Here is a 20678-nt window from a genome sequence, read left to right as displayed (position 1 = left end):
ATGTTATCTGAACACCGTCGTGATGTCGCCCGGTATAGAGGTACCACACACCCCATGTGCTTTACCGATGAGGTAATGCAACACCAATTTCCGCAAGGGTTCAAACCCGTGAACATCGAGCAATACAATGGAACGACAGATCCCGCTGTATGGATTGAAGATTTTCTTCTCCACATTGACATGGCTCGTGGAGATGATCTCCACGCCATTAAATACCTTCCTCTAAAGCTGAAAGGACCAGCACGACACTGGTTGAATAGCCTCCCAGAGAACTCCATTGGAAGTTGGGAAGACTTAGAGGATGCTTTTCGGGACAACTTTCAGGGCACTTATGTCCGGCCACCGGATGCTGATGACCCGAGTCACATAATCCAGCAACCCGAAGAGTCAGCTCGCAAACTTTAGAATTGGTTCTTAATTAAAAAGAACCAAATCGTGGACTGCCCGGACGCCGAAGCCTTAGCGGCATTTAAGCACAGCGTCCGTGACGAATGGCTCGCCCGACACCTCGGTCAGGAAAAGCTGAAGACTATGGCAGCTCTTACTGCACTTATGACCCGCTTCTCCGCGGGCGAAGATAGCTGGTTGGCTCGTAGAAGCAACAGTTCCATCGACCCCGACACTTCTGAGGCCAGGGATGGCAATGGCAGGCCACGACGCAACAAAAACAAGAGTCGGAACAACAACGAAGAAACAGAGGATACAACAGTAAACGCTGGATTCAGTGGCCCTAAACCTGGTCACCGGAAGAAGCCATTCAAAGGTAATAGGGACAGACCATCCAACTTGGACAAAATACTAGAGAGACCTTGCCAGGTTCATGGCACCCCTGATAAGCCTGCCAACCACACCAACAGAAATTGTTGGGTTTTTAAGCAGGCCGGTACATTAAATGCAGAACATAAGAGGAAAGGGCATCAAAGCGAGGACGATGATGAGCCTCGCCCACCGAACACTGGGGGACAAAAATAGTTTCCCCCCGAGGTGAAAATGGTGAATATGATTTATGTCACCCACATCCCCAAGAGGGAGCGCAAACATGCATTAAGGGACGTCTACGCCGTAGAGCCTGTCGTCCCAAAATTCAACCCATGGTCGGCTTGTCCGATCACCTTTAATCGCAGGGACCACCCAACCAGTATCCGTCACGGTGGTTTGGCGACCCTAGTACTCGATCCTATCATCGACGAATACCATCTCACTAGAGTCCTTATGGACACCGGCAACAGCCTAGTTGATCTATAAGGATACTGTCCGTAAGATGGGTATTGACCCGTCAAGAATCAAGCCTAGCAACACTACCTTTAAAGGAGTGATACCCAGCGTGGAGGCCCGCTGCATGGGCTCCTTAACACTGGAAGTAGTATTCGGCTCTCCAGTAAACTTCCGAAGCGAAGAATTGATCTTCGACATCGTCCCTTTTCGCAGTGGTTATCATGCACTGCTCGGACGAACTGCTTTCGCCTGCTTTAATGCAGTCCCGCACTATTCCTATCTTAAGCTCAAAATGCCTAGACCTCGTGGCGTCATCACAGTAAATGGGAATATGGAGCACTCCCTCCATACTGAGGAGCACACCGCGGCCCTAGAAGGCCGAAGTACAGGGCAGCCTCATCAAGCCGAACAACTCATCGGTCATCAAGACCCATGACACTGCTAAGCGAGTCCGATCCGTATTAAAATACGGTAGCTCGGTGGAATCGGAGCTTGAATAGCAGTTTGGCCTCTGCCGATCGCCCCATAAGGTTGCGGCATATGTACCGCGTGTACAGAATTACGCACTTAAAATACCTTGGGCAGCGCCTTAGGCACACTGCGGAAAAGGTCCATAGTACGGCTTGACCCTATTCGGGCCTCAAATATTATTTCCATTGTAGGTTCATTAAAAAACCTACCTGATCTACGGTTGTACGGGGGCTCTTTTCTAGGCCCCTCTTTCTTGCAGACGACCATCGACACCTCCTCTCAAAGGATTCCCTACCGAGGAGAAATGGCACAGACGTGCGGCAGGGCACCATTGGGATCTTCAAACCACTACTTTTAGGCCCTGTGTAAACCTTTCCCTTGTGTAAACTTTTGGCATGTAAAATGGCCTCGATATTCATGGCATTATCTATGGCAACACGGCTCGACGTATTAATCAGGGTATAAAGGAAGCAGGCGATCACCACTTTTGTTTGGCAATTACTTTATTTTATATTATCATTTGTATTCCCTCCCTACTTCAGACTGCCACACGTGCTTTAGTCCGGCCTTAACACCGGGGGCTGTATTCGGCCCTACACATTTCAAGTCCGAACACCTATAGGGAACTCTTCGGCGTCCCGGATATTGCATTATATGCATCGAATCCGAATCATCTCTTTGGTCTATAGTTGGGTTGCCCGGCTCCTATGCTTACCACCTTACGTTCCGCTCGTTCGGCTAATGTAGTAAAGGGAGAACTACTGCAATTGTATTTCTGGTTCGTCCGGTCAAGTACCTCAGTAGAGAAATCTGGAAACTGACTGTCATGTTAGGTGAGAGCTGGTCGGCGATTCGGCGACTTAGTATTATATTACAAATCATTGGCGATTCACCCCGCGTTATACAAGGGGCTGGTCTTCGTCCAGCCGCGTGGAAAAGGCACCGTAGTCCGGATAGCCGCACACGCACAAGGGGCTAGTACTTAGCTCCACAGTCAAACTCCTATGGCTAAGTGAAAGTAATGAAGCCGCATAGTCTGATTGCCTGGTTCACCTCGCGGACACCTCCTTTACGGACCAAGACGTTGGATAAAGTGTGGTCACGCGTTACGCCGAACACCCCTGTAGCATCTACCTGGGGACTGAAGCCGACGACTGGCAACTTTCAGAAATATAACAATAAATGGCCGCACAGGAGGAGAAATCGCCTGAAACAAAAGGCAAACATAGATATATAACAGCATGGATTCATAACATAGTTTGTACAACCCGAACACATTCAATCAAATATTACGTCCTTAGAACATTGACCCTCTATCACTCGGGCTCCTTCTAGGACGTCATCGAAGTACCTCTCTGGCTTCCGATGATCTTTGCCTTCGGGCGGACCTGCGGTTGCCACTTCGGTGGCCTTCATCTTTGCCCATTGCATTTTGAAGCGGGCGAAGGCCATCCGGGCACCCTCTATGCAGGCCGAGCGCTTTACAACATCAATCCGCGGCTGCGCATCGACAAGCCGCTTCACCAAACCGAAGTAGCTGCTAGGAATCGGCTCGGCCAGCCAGAGTTGGACTATTAGGTCCTTCATGGCCAAGCCTGCCACCCTATGCAGCTCCGTCAGCTGCTTCAGCTGGTCGTTCAGAGGCGTCGGGCGTTCCGGCGCAAGAAATTGCGACCAAAACAGCTTCTTAGTCGAGTTCCCCTCCTGGGCTCAAAAGAACTGTGCGGCATCGGCGACACTCTTTGGAAGATCCGCCAACGCACCTAGAGAACTCCACACTCGGGTGAGCAAAGCATACCTCTAACCTCCAAAGATACCCTGCAAAAGAAAGGCCTTACCGACCACTATCCGCCTCGCCTGACGGATCTCTTTGCGAGCGCTCCGGGACTCGCTCCGCGCCTCTTTTGGCATCATGGAGAGCATTGGCAAGCTCGGATGACTGGTCCGAAGTCTTTTTCTCCAAAGTTTCGCATTTGCTGATGGCATCCTTCCGCTCCTGCTCGACTTCGGCCACCTGAGCTTCGCCCTCCAGTTTTGCAGCCGCTTTGTCAGCGGCCGCCTTATTCGCCTCCACCTCTTTCTTGGCCTGGGCGATGACACCTTTGAGGGTCTCGACCTCGGTTGAGCCAACTTTGCTCATAATCAAAGCATTCTATGAGTTAACCTCTCAATATGCATATCACTTCTGACATAAAAATAAATTTTAAACATCATACGCATACCTTGCATCTCGTAAAACCGCTTGTTAATGTGGTCGAGTTCCTCATCTGTCACCTGAAGCTTCCGACTGAGTTCAGAAACTTCTGTGGCATGGGCGGTTGCCGCCAACATGGAGGCCTGTTACAGTAATAGCACATTATGTTACTCTCCCAAATACTATGTGGATATTCTGTCCGGTTTCTGTCAAACCGAACAGAGCCTGAGGGGCTACTGTCTGTACACAGGTTTATTCTTCTATGTGAATAGTTTTTTAGAAAATTACGTCACATACCTCAAAGCCTGTCAGTAGGCTGCAGAAGGCTTCGTTCAGTCCATTTTTAGCAGACTGAACCTTCTCCATCACCACACCCATCAGGGTGCGGTGCTCCGCCACGACGGAAGCATGCTGCAGTGCTTCCTCCAGGGCGTTGGGCGCCTCCGGATTAGTGGAGGCCGCTGATGGAGCTGATGCTCCTCCCCCCTTTCGAAGGGGGTTACTTATCTGATCCTAGAGCCATGCTGGTCTTCGGAATGGTGTTTAGCTCAGGCCCAGATTGTTGGGGATCCCCACTGTCGGTTGTCATAGGGGCTGCCTCCCCTAGGTCTTCAGCGACCGAGGTATTAACCTCGGGCGCTCTCTCGATGGCTTCGTTCGCCCCCTCTTGGCCAGGAGAGGTCCTTCGGGACGACACTCCGGTGTCCTCCATCGCAATAGGCGAGGGGGCTCGTGGCAGCGTGTCACTTGACGGTGTCAAAACCGGCGGATCTCAGGTAGGGGGTCCCGAACTGTGCGTCTAAGGTCGATGGTAACAGGAGACGGGGGACACGATGTTTACCCAGGTTCGGGCCCTCTTGATGGAGGTAATACCCTACTTCCTGCTTGATTGATCTTGATGAATATGATGATTACAAGAGTTGATCTACCACGAGATCGTAATGGCTAAACCCTAGAAGTCTAGCCTGTGTGATTATGATTGCCTCTACGGACTAAACCCTCCGGTTTAGATAGACACCGGAGGGGCCTAGGGTTGTACAGAGTCGGTTTACAGAGGAAGGAATCTTCATATCCGAATGCCAAGCTTGCCATCTACACAAAGGAGAGTCCCATCCGGACATGGGAGGAAGTCTTCTATCTTGTATCTTCATGGCCCATCATTCCAGCCCACGTCACATAGGCCGAACGCCCGAGGACCCCTTAATCAAGGACTCCCTCAATAGCCCCTGAACCAGGCTTCAATGACGATGTGTCCGGCGTGCTGTTAGTCTTCGGCATTGCAAGGAGGGTTCTTCCTCCGAATACTTCAAAGCGTCTGATCCGAAGAGTTATACTCGGCTTTCCATTTAATGTTGTACCCCTTGGCTTCTGCGCCTCCATTGCTTCGGCTTCCACGTGTCGAGCGAACACGAAAGGTCAGAGTATTTTTGCACATAACACCCTGGCCATGTAAGAAAGGTGTATATTTAAGTAGATTGGATCTTAGATGCCATCTCACACCAGGCGGAGAATCCTTAGAGCTTGCTAGGAGGAACCATTCGAGCATGGCTAGCATTCCCAATTCTTCCTCCCGCCCCCATGGCTTCGAAAAAGGCGATTGGGAGAAATGTTCAATATCCCACGACCAGCTGAGTAAGCTTCAAACGCAGGGATTCCTTCCCCCCGCGGATCTAGTCCCCGTTCGGGCAGGATTTACCACTTTCACAGGCGAAGCCTTGGCGGAAAATTTCCCCAATCCAACCAGGGGGAGCGAGTGTGCTTCATATCCTTCTTAATAAGAGGCGTCGGGTTTCCTATCCACCCTTTCCTCCGAGGTCTCCTGGAGTACTACGGCCTCCAACTGCACAACCTCACTCCGGCCTCCATCCTGCATATCACGGGTTTTCTCGCTCTTTGCGAGCTATTCCTGGGCTGCGAGGCCCACTTTGATCTATGGAGGAAACTTTTCTGCCTCGTCCCTCGTACCCAAAAGGGATCTATATTTGAGGTGGGCGGCGCCGAGATATGGCGCATAGCCGGAACCGGATACTTGTCCAGCACGCCGAAGAAGGCATCCGAAGACTGGCCCTCAGAGTGGTTTTATATTGAAGATGTCGCTCTCCCCGACCCAGTCCAAATGGGCCTTCCCGAATTTTCCAGCGCTCCGTTGAAGAAACGCCACAGTTGGCGTCCTCGGAGCCTCGAGGAGGAGGACAGCGTAGAAGTTCAACAATTAATGGGCAAGATAAGGACACTCGCCTAGTCTGGATTATCAATAATCGAGGTAATGGCAACTTCCATAGCACGAGGTGTTCAGTCGCTCCAATTCAGGGGGCTCCCTATGTGGCACTACAATGGGGAAGATGAAGCCTCACATTGCGGACGAAAGGGTCCGGATTCCCTCACTGCCCTGGCCACAGTACTGGCCGATCTGTATAAAGGGGAGAAAGAGGAGTTCAGTCAGCTTACGCGCCGAGAGGCATTTTCCATGTACAATCCTCCTAGCTGGGTGAGTTTTAATCCCACCACTTTATTCAATCCTCTTCCCGAGTCATGCTTAACCGACATTAACCCATCCGTTAATAGGAATGGCGGAGGGTTACCGCGGGGATCCATAGCCCCGCTCCATAGCCGGAGGACCATAACCGGGACCTCGATCCCGAATTCGAAGAAGATCCGGACATATTTGTAGAGCTCAAAGAGGGAGTCTTATACCAGGGGAGCTATGATGGCACAGAAGTGGCCATCATGGCCGATTATCCCGGCCTCCTTCCTGCCTCATATGTAAGTAGCCAGGAGACATTTCCCCCGAAGGAGCTTCCTCATTATGCCTCACCCACCGCACTGTCTTGTGCTCCAAAGGGGAGGCGCTCGACGCGTCATATTGCACCAGAGGCATCTCAGAAGAGAACGACGCCTGCGCCGGGTGGGCCTTTGAAGAGAAAGGCAAATGACAACACGGTCGAACCTTCATCAAAGAGGTATGGCTTTAAATATGCCCTGTAACAGTCACATTGAACCATGACATTGTCGGCTGTGTTTTTTTTGACTATGAACAGTAGGAAAGGCTCCTACTCTGTAAATATATTAAAAAAAGACTAAGCTGTACAAGTTACATATTACAAGGAGGGGAGATGGGCTGCCCCTTTGGAGCAGCAGGGGTGGGGGGAGGGGCTAAGCTCAAAAAAGGAAAGCTAGGTAAGGGAATTTACAAAATCCAGCACAAGAGGCCTATGTGCCTCTTTAACTTTGTGTTGAAGGAGCTCAAAGTCCTTAGCAAGTCTACCAAGCCATGACTGGATGGATGGGTCTACAGCTCTAAAGTGCTTGTTGTTCCTCTCCTTCCAAAGGCTCCACACAGCAACAAGGAATTTTTCCATCAGCATGAACGTAGCTAGGAGATATTTCCCCCGAACGCGGTTGTGTTTTATTAGGAAGAGCGTTCGCCGGACCGTGTCCAAGGGGCCTGCCAGTCGAGCCCCCACCAATCAGGTTCCAGACCCTGCTTCTAGGGCAGGGGAATACATGGGAATAACGCCGGATTGTCCTCCTTCAGAGGATTCGGATAATGTATCCGTCACGAACTCTGAAGTAGAGAGTGCCATGCATCATTGGCGCTGGAGGGCTGCTCTTCGCGACCCCGGCTTTACTAAAGGGGCTTTCGACGCCTTTGGCTCGGCTGATGCGTACATACGAGCTGCTCGGGATGGGCTTACCAGAGCCACTAACCAGTATTTGAAAGATATGCTGGTAAGTATGCATTGTACAGATCTAGTAATCATGTACCAGTAGCCCCCATGACTTGAAACAGTTGAAACAACTGATTTAAGGATCATTGTATAATCAGGTACTCACAGAGAAGAACAACATGCTGTCTCATGAGCTAGAAAAGTGCCGGACTCAGCTAGCTGTTGCTACCGCCGAACTGGAGAAGTCCAAGGAGGCACCGCCTAATAATGTTCCCCTCCATCCATAAAAAGTATAATCATGTACCAGTAATGTTAATACTATTATGTTTTTGATGACAGGATCAGTAGATCAACTGAAAGAGGAACTGACAGTCGCGCAGGCGGGTAAACAACAGGCCAAAAGGCAACTAGCCGCAGGCGAATGTGTACTGACACGGGTCAGAGATGATAAGAACAAGCTGCAGGATTCCAACACCCTGCTAGGCGAAGAGCTAAAAGATGTACGAGCCCAGCTAGCGGACACCGTAAAGGAAAATAGGAGGCTACGAGGCGGCATATTCAGTATGCTTTTGAACTTACCTCTGTGTAATTCGGTAAAGAAATGAGTTGATAGATTTATGTCTGCAGGTATGCTGATTGGCCGTCCCGAAGAGGAAGTGTCCAGATCTCAAGGCGATCTGCTGCAAGAGCTGTCCCAGGTGCACGAGCGGGCTCGACAAGCAAAGCGGAGTGTTGCCAAGGCTTTGTGGCCATCCACCTGCCCTCCTGGAAGTATGGAGGAGCTTGTGAAGCTATTCCAAGGAGCTCGGCGGCACTTTCGGTTATGGAAAATATTGGCCTGCCGAGAAGGTGCACGAGAGGCCTGGGCCATGGTGAAAACACGGTACACCAAGCTTGATCCAAATCATATGGCCCGGGTCGGACCTCGGGGGTCAGATGGACAAGAAATTCCAGTTAGCTTGGTATATGACCAAGTAAAGATAGCCGCCAAGTTTTCCAAATAGGATTGTAAGCTAGACAGCCTGTTAGACGGCATAGAGGAAGAAGTTTTTTAGTCCAAGTGACTATGTACTTCAATTGACAAATTTGTCCCTAGCCGGATTGTAAAACGATTGTCATGGCAGACCTTTTTACTTCGACCTCTGGACCCGAAGGTGCGGAGTGTTTCTGAATACTGGATCGGCAATATAGACCGGGGTATGCATGGAAACCAGGCGTAGGGGTCATAGTTGCTTGAACAGACAAGTTGTATCCGGCTAGCTATGTTATATTCCATGTTAATTGTAAGAAACATCTTCCAGGGAGAATAGTTCCGTTAAGGGTTCCTTTCCCTGGGTGAACATGCGTTAGTATGCATGCCCGAACTGTGATTGAAAAATCGCAATATACGTAACATCTGGGGGTTCACAGTGTAATTAGGGTATAACGTCTTTAGTCCATCGACCAAATATTCCCTTCAGAACGCTAGCTTTCGGGTTCACCCAGTCTAAGGTACACGTCCGGATGACCCGGCTGTAACAATCGCAGACGTGCTCCCTTTATGCCCTAGCCAAACAAACGGGAACGTAGGCCATAAGCACAGGAGCTAGGCAACCCAGCTTGGCAAAAACTTAAGTCATAATGGTGCATATAATGGCAAAGAAAAGGTACATATGAGGAAAGGACACATATGTGGTGAGCTTGATGCTCGGAAAATAATAATAAGCTTCTGTAACAGAAGCCCCCAGGTATTATGAGCGCATACATTTAAGGATGTGTACGTCATGCGGTTTGGCCGCACAAGAGCTATATAGCTAGAGAAAAATTAAAGAGAGAAAAATGGAAACAAAGGGAGAAGAAGACGAACAAAGAGTATGGCTCTAGGCGTAGAATCTTTGGAGTCTGGCAGCATTCCACGGGTTCGGCTCTAAGCGATTTTCCGATGCATCACGCAGGCGGTACGCTCCTCGAGTGAGAACTTCATCTATGATGAAGGGACCCTCCCACTTGGGCTTGAGTTTGTCCTTTTTATTTCCTGGCAAGCGTAGAACGAGTTCACCAACATTATAAGTCTTGGCCCACACTTCTCTGCTTTGGTATCTGTGAGCCTGTTGTTGGTAGAATGCAGAAAGGGCTTTCGCAACGTCGCGCTCCTCCTCCAGGGCATCTAGACTGTCCTGCCGATCAAGCTTGGCCTCTCTCTCTTCATACATGCACACTCGAGGTGAGTCATGAATGATGTCGCAGGGCAAAACGACCTCTGTGCCATACACCATGAAGAATGGTGTGTATCCGGTAGTGCGATTGGGCGTGGTCCACAGCCCCCAGAGTATGGAGTCGAGCTCCTCAACCCAGTGCTTGTCTGATTCTTTCAAATACCACACTAGTCTAGGCTTAATGCAGCTCATGATAAGACCATTAGCTCGTTCGACTTGACCATTTGTTTGTGGGTGATCGACAGAGGCGTAATCGAGTTTAATGCCCAGATTAGCACACCAGGTTTTCATTTCATCGGCTGTAAAATTAGAGCCGTTATCGGTGATGATGCTATGTGGGACACCATAACGGTGCACGACACCGGATATAAAGTCTATTACTGGTCCGGCTTCGGCCGTTTTAACTGGTTTGGCCTCTATCCACTTGGTGAATTTATCTGCCATGACCAGCAGATATTTTTTCTTATGGCTTCCTCCTTTAAGGGGTCCGACCATATCAAGCCCCCAGACCGCGAAAGGCCAAGTAATGGGGATTGATTGTAGAGTGGTAGGCGGCATATGGCTTTGGTTGGCGAAAAGCTGGCATCCGACACAACGTTGGACAAGGTCCTGTGCATCTGCTCGGGCCGTCGGCCAAAAGAAACCTGTACGGAAGGCTTTACTTACAAGGGCCCGAGCCGCGGCGTGGTGACCGCCGAGACCAGCATGGATTTCGGCCAGAAGCTGCCGTCCCTCTTCTTCAGAGATACATCTTTGAAGGACTCTGGTAGCGCTTTTCTTGTAGAGCTCTCCGTCATGGACCTTGTAGGCTTTCGAGCACCGAACAATGCAGCAAGCCTCATTCTGATCCTCAGGGAGCTCTCGCCTATTAAGGTAGGCCAAGAAGGGTTCGGTCCATGGGGCAATTAGTGCCAATATTAGTATTAGATGGGCCGATGGTGTTATTTCGGTGGTTGAGCCTCCTATGATATCGGTATTGTGTTTGGAATCTGGGGGTATAATCGGATCTGAACTGGTGTTGCTGCTCTCACCCTGCCACACCACGGATGGCTTGAAGAGCCTTTCCAAAAAGATTTTAGGCGGGAAGGGGTCACGCTTGGCGCCAATGCGAGCAAGGACATCCGCCGCTTTGATTACTTTCTTGAGCCATGTGATGAAACTCGAGTCCCTCAAACCGAGCTGATATTTTGAGTATAGCGTTACGATAGGCCGCCATCTTCGGATCTTTGGCATCGAAGTCTCCATTTATTTGGATATTGCGAGATTTGAATCCCCGCGCAACTCCCGGCGTTGTATGCCCATGGAGGCAGCCATCCGAAGACCGGGCAATATGGCCTCGTATTCGGCTGCATTGTTGGAGTTTGTGTATAATATTTGGAGTACGTACTGGACCGTGTCTCCGGCGGGGGATGTTAGGACAACACCCGCTCCTAAGCCGGCCAACATTTTAGAGCCATCGAAGTGCATGACCCAGTTGGAATATGTACCGTACTCTTTAGGGAGTTTGGCCTCTGTCCTTTCGGCGACGAAGTCGGCCAATACTTGGGATTTAATGGATCGGCGTGGTTTGTAGGTTATGTCGAATGGCAGGAGCTCAATGGCCCACTTGGCAATCCGGCCCGTAGCGCCGCGGTTGCTTATTATGTCACTGAGTGGTACTTCGGAAGCCACTGTGATCGAGCACTCTTGGAAGTAGTGTCGTAGCTTCCGGGATGCCATGAAGACCGCATGTGCTATTTTTTGGTAATGAGGGTACCGGGATTTGCATGGTGTGAGGACAGTGGTACGTAGTACACCGGTTTCTGAAGCGGGAATTTGTCACCGTCCTCCTCTCGCTCAACGACGAGCACCGCGCTCACCACCTCCTCAATAACATCAGTTCGCCGATGTTCGGCGCGGCTAGGATTGGGTTGCTCGCTAAAAGAGCCTTTATTTCTTCCAGTCCGGCTGTTGCCGCATCCGTCCACTCGAAGTGGTCGGTGCGTCGGAGAAGGCGATAAAGTGGCAATGCTTTTTCTCCTAGTCTGGAGATAAAGCGGCTTAAAGCTGCCACGCATCCGGCTAATTTTTGGACTTGTTTAAGGTCTGTTGGTGTAGCCAATTGTGATAAAGCTCTGATTTTGGCTGGATTTGCCTCAATTCCTCTATTGGAAACGATGAAGCCCGGCAGTTTTCCAGCGGGAACGCCGAAAACACACTTTTCCAGATTGAGCTTGATGTCATATGTACGGAGCTTGTCGAATGTGAGATGCAAGTTGTCTATGAATGACTCGACGTGCCTAGTCTTGATGACGATGTCATCCACATATGCTTCAACTGTCTTGCCGATTTGTTTCTCCAGGCATGTTTGAATCATGCGTCGGTAGGTGGCGCCGGCGTTTTTAAGCCCAAAGGGCATAGTGTTGAAGCAGAAAGGCCCGTATGGGGTAATGAATGCTGTTGCGGCTTGATCGGACTCCTTCATTTTGATTTGATGGTATCCGGAGTATGCGTCGAGGAAACACAGTGAGTCGTGTCCTGCAGTAGCATCAATAATCTGATCGATGCGGGGGAGGGGGAAGGGATCCTTGGGGCAGGCCTTGTTGAGGTCTTTGAAATCCACGCACATGCGCCAGGATTTATCCTTCTTTGGCACCATCACCAGGTTTGCTAGCCAGTCCGGGTGTTTTATTTCTCTGATGAATCCGGCCTCGATTAGCTTGGCTAGCTCCTCCCCCATAGCTTGTCGTTTGGGTTCGGAAAAGCGCCGCAGTGTTTGCTTGACCGGCTTATATCCCTTCAATATATTGAGGCTGTGTTCGACCAACCTGCGTGGGATCCCTGGCATATCAGAAGGGTGCCAGGCGAATATGTCCCAGTTCTCGTGCAGGAACGCTCGTAGTGTGGCGTCGACCGTTGAGTCCAGCTGTGCCCCGATGGAAGCTGTCTTCTTGGGGTCCGTCGGGTGGACTTGAAATTTCACTATTTCGTCTGCTGGTTTGAAGGAGGTGGATTTGGGCCGCTTATCAAGGATTACGTTGTCCCTATCCACCATGGAGCGTAGTGCGGTTAACTCTTCGGCCGCGAGGGCCTCAGATAGTGCCTCGAGGGCCAGGGATGCGGTTTTGTTTTTGGCGCGGAGGGATATGTCCGGATCACTAACGAGAGTGACAATACCGTTGTGCCCGGGCATCTTGAGCTTCATGTACCCGTAATGAGGTTGTAACACCCCGGATGTAACTTTCCATATTTGTAACTCCAACTCTTGCCATTTTCGGCTATGTGTTATGATATTCCCTTCGTGGTCGGGTTTTGTTTTTCGTTTTGCATTTTGTTCATGTCATGCATCCCATATCATGTCATCATGTGCATCTCATTTGCATACGTGTTCGTCTCATGCATCCGAGCATTTTCCCCGTTGTCCGTTTTACAATCCGGCACTCCCACCTCCTCCGGCGCACCCCTCTTGTTTCTTTTCGTGAGCGGGTGTTGAACGTTCTCAGAATGGACCGAGGTTTGCCAAGTGGCCTTGGTATACCACCTGTCAAGTTTCGTGCCATTTGGAGGCCGTTTGACACTCCAACGGTTAACCGGGTAACCGCAAAGTCCTTTTGTGTGTTGCAGCAAAAAACCCCCCTCCAAACAGCCCAAAACCCCTCTAAGTTACTTCCATGCTCTAGGTCGTTCGATCACGATCGCGTGGGCGAAAACCGCACCCCGTTTGGACTCTCCTAGCTCCCTCTGCCTATATATTTGCACCTCCCCCCCGAAATTTCGCGGATGAAACCCTAGCCTCCTTCCACCTCGCGCCACCGGACAAAAACCTCCCCGCCCGGACATGTCCGCCCATCAACTGCGCCGCCGCCCCCGCCCACTCATGGCGCGCCACGTCACCCCGCCGCCGTCTTCCACCGCGCGCCGCCGCCAGGGCCCGCCAAGCCCATCGCCAGCCCGCCCGAGCCCATCGGGGCCCGGACGAGCCCGAGGTGCCCGCCGCCGCCGGCGTGCTCCAGCCCCGCCGCCGTCTGCCAGGAGCTCGCCGCCCTCCGCCGCCGTCTTGCCGCGCCGGAGCGCCGCGCCTCTCCCTCCGCGTCCCCGCCGCCTTCGCCTCCTCCGCCGACGGTCGCCGTCACCTCTCCCTCCGCGCCGCCGCGCCGGAACCGCGCCGGCCCGCGCCTCTGCCGCCGTCCTCCGGCGAGCTCAAGATCGAGCTCGGCCCGATCTGGATCTGAAACCGCAAGGGTTGACTTCTCTTCCCTCCTCTCGATTTCTCCAAGTCCTTTATTTTTTTTGCATAATATGCCTCTGTTCATTGCATCATAACTCTCTGCATATAGCTCCGTTTCGTGCGTGTAATATATCGAAATGTTCGCCTCGAGATGCTCTTCATTTTGTTCCATTGTGCCATGTTAATTTGAGTCCATCTTGATGCCCAAATCTCTGGTGCAAGAGTGCTATATGCTGTTAACTGCTGTTACTTATCAGAACTTGAGGATTTGTTATTTTTGTTGCATTTAATGGGTGCATCTTATGGGCATGAGCTCTACATGTGTTTTGATGTATGCCATGCCATATTTACAGAGGTGTATGCCATGTATTTTTATGATCTCTGTGGTGACTAGCACAAGCAAGCAAACTAGGCTTCGTGATGTTTCTGATTTCAGGGACTTAGTAATTTTACTAAGTCCGTGACTGCTGTTATTTTGTTGCTACGTATCCATGTGGCTACAGAGAGATACATGCTTATTTTGGTGATGTTCATTAAGGATGTTTTGTAGATATTGTTGTAGTTGATCCATCCATGCCCTTGTTTGCAATTATGGAGTGCCATAGCATGACTCAATCTTGCTCTACTTTTGCTATAAAATATTTCTGGCAGATTGTTAACATGATATTCAATTTTGCCAAGGTTGTTGTAGTTGTTTCATACATGCTATGTATTTTCTCTTGCCATGGATAGCTTCATAAACATGCCATCTTGCTGTAGGTATACTTGTTTTGTCATGTATTGCTTTGTGGTGAGTGCATCAAGCTCACCAAGATACCCTCTTAATGTCTGTTTCTGCCATGCTCTGTTTTCTGCTAAGTCTGAAACCTGTTAACGAAACTTGCTATGTTTACATGGTTGCCATCATATCTTCTCGCCCTTTTTGGCTTATGGTCAGTAAGGGATTTTTGTCATATGCATTTAGTAAATTCATGCCATGCCTTGTTTTGCCATGTTAAGTTCCTGTAGCATGTTGATTGCTTGCTCTGAACATTGCTACCTATTGCTGTTTATGCCATGTCCAGTAATTTCACCAAGTCTGTGTACCTGATATCTTTTGCACTTTTGCCATGCTTGTTTGAACCTGCTGTGGTGTGATCTAGCCGTAGCTCAGTGTGCATCTTTTGTCAAGCATCTTCTGTAGATTACTGCCATATGCTTTGTTGCTATGTTGGGGGTGCTGTAGCATTGTTACTTGATGTATTCTAAGTGCTATCATGCTGTTAATCGCAGATTCGTGGCATTCTTGTTTTGCTTGCCTTTTGCAAACCGTGCATCCGTTTCTGGTGATTTTTATATCGATTTCGACCGAAATCATCTCATCTTTCCAGTGGCATGCTTGGTTTTGCCAAGTTACTGCCTTGTTCATTATTTTTCTTCTGGAGCACGCATACGCATCGCATATCATATCTTGCATATCATTCATGTATTGCATCATGTTGCTTGTGCATCTCCCGTGATTGATTGTGGTTCCACTGCTTGTGTTCTTGTTTCGGGTAGAGCCGGGAGACGAGTTCGTGAACAAGGAACCTGTTGAGTATGCTTACGAGGATCAAGTTTTCGACAACTCTGAGTACCTTGCAGGCAAGATGACCATACCCTCGAAATCACTTCTATCTTTGCTTGCTAGTTGTTCGTTCTATTGCTATGCTGCGCTACCTACCACTTGCTTCTCAAGCCTCCCAAATTGCCATGAACCTCTAACCTTTGTCACCCTTTCTAGCAAACCGTTGTTTGGCTATGTTACCGCTTTTGCTCAGCCCCTCTTATAGCGTTGCTAGTTGCAGGTGAAGATGAAGTTTGTTCCATGTTGGAACATGGATATGTTGGGATATCACAATATCTCTTATCTTAATTAATGCATCTATATACTTGGTAAAGGATGGAAGGCTCGGCCTTATGCCTGGTGTTTTGTTCCACTCTTGCCGCCCTAGTTTCCGTCATACCAGTGTTATGTTCCTTGATTTTGCGTTCCTTACGCGGTTGGGTGATTTATGGGACCCCCTTGACAGTTCGCCTTGAATAAAACTCCTCCAGCAAGGCCCAACCTTGGTTTTACCATTTGCTACCACCTATCCCCTTTTCCCTTAGGTTCTGCAGACTCAAGGGTCATCTTTATTTTAGACCCTCCCGGGCCAGTGCTCCTTCGAGTGTTGGTCCAAACTAATGAATCATGCATCATATGTAAATAATTTATATATGAAAAGTGCTTAGAATTTCATCTAGTTTCATAATATGCCACTCTCATCCATGTTTAAAATGTTTAAAATGCTGTTTGTTTAAATTTGCTCGAATGCCATGTTAAAATGATTTATTTCATAACTAAATAACCATAGCTCCATTTTAAATAAACTTGATATGTAAATGGGGTAGGAAAATGCATAGATTAACATGTTGCACTTTATTTTCCTGTTTGACAACAATAAAATATGGTTTTAGGCTGAACAGTACCATATCAAAAATATGCTTATAGGGATTTTCTGGAATTGTTGTTTGTTGTTTCCGGCCTCATTTAAATTGCCTAGATAGGTAGTTTTGTTATGTTTCACATCTTGCCATGTTTAACAACATTTAATATTGTTGGGTACATAAACAAGAGAGAACTAAATAATTGATGTGGTGTTTCTTCAATATGCAACTTGTTGCATATTGAGCTGCACTGAATTTGTAGTATTGTTTGTTGCATTTTGCCATGCCATGCCTCATTAAACCGGACATGCATCATACTTGTTTGTGCATCATGCCATGTTTATGTGATGGTTGTTTACTATGTTGTTTGCTTCTTTCCGGTTTGCTTCTCTTGTTAGCTTCGGTTTCGTTCCGGAGTTGTGAGGATTCGTTCGACTATATCCGTTTGTCTTCTTCATGGACTCATTCTTCTTCCTAGCGGGATTTCAGGCAAGATGATCATACCCTCGATATCACTTCTATCTTTGCTTGCTAGTTGTTCACTCTATTACTATGCCGCGCTACCTACCACTTGCTATATCATGCCTCCCATATTGCCATGTCAAGCCTCTAACCCACCTTTCCCAGCAAACCGTTGTTTGGCTATGTTACCGCTTTTGCTCAGCCCCTCTTATAGCGTTGCTAGTTGCAGGTGAAGATGAAGTTTGTTCCATGTTGGAACATGGATATGTTGGGATATCACAATATCTCTTATCTTAATTAATGCATCTATATACTTGGTAAAGGGTGGAAGGCTCGGCCTTATGCCTGGTGTTTTGTTCCACTCTTGCCGCCCTAGTTTCCATCATACCAGTGTTATGTTCCTTGATTTTGCGTTCCTTACGCGGTTGGGTGATTTATGGGACCCCCTTGACAGTTCGCCTTGAATAAAACTCCTCCAGCAAGGCCCAACCTTGGTTTTACCATTTGCTACCACCTATCCCCTTTTCCCTTGGGTTCTGCAGACTCAAGGGTCATCTTTATTTTAGACCCTCCCGGGCCAGTGCTCCTTCGAGTGTTGGTCCGAACCGAGCAGCCCGCGGGGCCACCTCGGGGAAACTCGAGGTCTGGTTTTACTCGTAGCTTGACTTATCTGGTGTGCCCTGAGAACGAGATATGTGCAGCTCCTATCGGGATTTGTCGGCACATCGGGCGGCTTTGCTGGTTTTGTTTTACCATTGTCGAAATGTGTTGTAAACCGGGATTCCGAGACTGATCGGGTCTTCTTGGGAGAAGGTTTATCCTTCGTTGACCGTGAGAGCTTATAATTGACTAAGATGGGACACCCCTGCAGGGTATTATCTTTCGAAAGCCGTGCCCACGGTTATGTGGCAGATGGGAATTTGTTAATATCCGGTTGTAGAGAACTTGACACTCGACTTAATTAAAATACATCGACCGCGTGTGTAGCCGTGATGGTCTCTTTTCGGCGGAGTCCGGGAAGTGAACACAGCTTTTGAGTTATGTTTGACGTAAGTAGGAGTTCAGGATCACTTCTTGATCATTACTAGTTGACGACCGTTCCGTTGCTCCTCTTCTTGCTCTTATTTGCGTATGTTAGCCACCATATATGCTTAGTATTTGCTGCTGCTCCACCTCATTACACCATCCTTTCCTATAAGCTTAAATAGTCTTGATCTCGCGGGTGTGAGATTGTTGAGTCCTCGTGACTCACAGATACTTCCAAAACAGTTGCAGGTGCCGACGATGCCAGTGCAGGCGATGCTACCGAACTCAAGTGGGAGTCCGACGAGGACCTTGGTCGTTACTATGTGTCGTTTCCTGATGATCAGTAGTGGAGCCCAGTTGGGACGATCGGGGATCTAGCATTTGGGGTTGTCTTCTTTTCTTTTGGTTCGTAGTCGGACATATGTGTGTACTCTGAATGATGTATGATTTATTTATGTATTGTGTGAAGTGGCGATTGTAAGCCAACTCTTTATCCCATTCTTGTTCATTACATGGGATTGTGTGAAGATGACCCTTTTTGCGACAAAACCACAATGTGGTTATGCCTCTAAGTTGTGCCTCGACACGTGGGAGATATAGCCGCATCGTGGGCGTTACAGAGGTATAGCTTGGAAGCGCATGAATGCGTCTCGCCCCAACAGGGCGTGATATCCACTGTTGAAAGGGGCCACCTGGAAGGTTATCTCTTTGGACCGATAGTTGTCCGGCGTGCCGAATACCACGTCGAGTGTAATGTTCCCCGCGCATCGCGCCTCCCGGCTGGGAATGATTCCTCGGAAGGTCGTATTACTTTGCTCGATGTGGCTCCTATCTATTTTCATTTTATTGAGCATGTCCTCGTAGATGAGGTTTAGCCTGCTGCCACCGTCCATGAGCACTTTAGTGTGCTGAAAGCCATCCACAATTGGATTGGGGACCAAGGCGGCTGGTGCCCGGACTGACCGGAATTTTGGTTCGTCACTGGCATTGAAAGTTATGGCCGTGTCGTTCCAGGGGTTTATTGCTGCGACTTGGCAGACTTCGGCGAGGTCGCGTAGTGCCCTCTTGTGCCGATACATCTGCTTGGAGTACTCGGAGTCAATACGGAGACGATTTCCGATGACCTGAAAAGTCATCATTGGCTTGACAGCCGAACGGGCGGTCATGGTAAAGCCGCCCAGCCGGAGGGTTTGGCCTGAGGCCAGGGCTCTTTCGGAGGTGATACTATCCTTGATAACAAGGCGAGCCATCAATCCTGTCTTTGACGTCACAGCGGAAGTCTCAATGAAAGCACCAATGTCGGTGTCAAAACCGGCGGATCTCGGGTAGGGGGTCCCGAACTGTGCGTCTAAGGTCGATGGTAACAGGAGACGGGGGACACGATATTTACCCAGGTTCGGGCCCTCTTGATGGAGGTAATACCCTACTTCCTGCTTGATTGATCTTGATGAATATGAGGATTACAAGAGTTGATCTACCACGAGATCATAATGGCTAAACCCTAGAAGTCTAGCCTGTGTGATTATGATTGCCTCTACGGACTAAACCCTCCGGTTTATATAGACACCAGAGGGGCCTAGGGTTGTACAGAGTCGGTTTACAGAGGAAGGAATCTTCATATCCGAACGCCAAGCTTGCCACTACACAAAGGAGAGTCCCATCCGGACACGGGAGGAAGTCTTCTATCTTGTATCTTCATGGCCCATCAGTCCGGCCCACGTCACATAGGCCGGACGCCCGAGGACCCCTTAATCCAGGACTCCCTCATCACTCTCTGCCATTTTGGGCGGCAGAGAATTCTCCTCTAATATTGGAGTATGTGGGAGCACGCGGGGAGGGCCAAAAGGCAAATGTCAAAATAACTTACATAATTAAAGTGGGTAGACCAAATATAAACAGTAAGTTTCTAAACACTTACGATTTGGCCAGGGGCTTCACCCTGGGAGGTTTCTTGGGGACTAGTTCGGGCTCAGAGTCCGCCCTCTTCTTCTTCCTCACCTTACGAGGGAGTCACTTTCCACCTCCTCCTCTTCTTCCTCCTCTCCCTCGTGGGAAGAGAGGGCTTTGGTCTCTCCGAACACTGTTTCCGAAGGACCCTTATGGCGGGGCCGCCCTTGGCCTCCTTGCCTTTCTTCTTCTTAGTTTTCTTCTCCGGCGCCTGGTAGGGCGCCGGGACCAGCATCTCCGTCAGTTGGGGTGTGGTCGGGTCCTGAGACAGTGGGGCCGGACAGTTGATCCGCTCCACCTTTGCCGTCTAGACCTGTAAGGAAAGCAGACAATATAATTTCTATTATATCTGAAATATTGACCGAATAGGTCTTCGAAAGATTATGCTTACCGCCGTGGCTGGGTTCTCGATATCGAGTCCGATGTCCTCGGTCTTCTTCGGCCACTTTTTCCTGAGCCTTGAAGAGATGCTTCCATATATCTTCGTGCATGGTGTCGAAGAAGCGCTTCCGGGTCCGTGGCTCCTCCAGATTGAACTCCCACATGGGGGAGGCCCGGCGCTGACAGGGAAGGATGGCGGTGGAAGAGCATCACTTGAATCACATTGGTGAGACCGGTGTTCTCACCCAACATGTCGGAGATGCGCTTTTGGAGTATCTTCACCTCCGGTTTGGACCCCCAATCAAGGCCCTTGGCGGTCCATGAGGTGAGTCTCGTGGTGGGGGGTCCGGATCTGAAGTCAGGCATGGCCGCTCAATTGGTGTCGCAGTGTTCGGTCATGTAGAACCACTCCTGCTGCCATTCCTTGACTGTCTCTACGAATGCCCCCTTGGGCCAGACGGCGT

This window comes from Triticum aestivum, chromosome 7D (assembly GCF_018294505.1).
Source record: "Triticum aestivum cultivar Chinese Spring chromosome 7D, IWGSC CS RefSeq v2.1, whole genome shotgun sequence".
Classification (NCBI taxonomy): Eukaryota; Viridiplantae; Streptophyta; class Magnoliopsida; order Poales; family Poaceae; genus Triticum; species Triticum aestivum.
Note: the sequence above shows the minus strand (reverse complement) of the source record.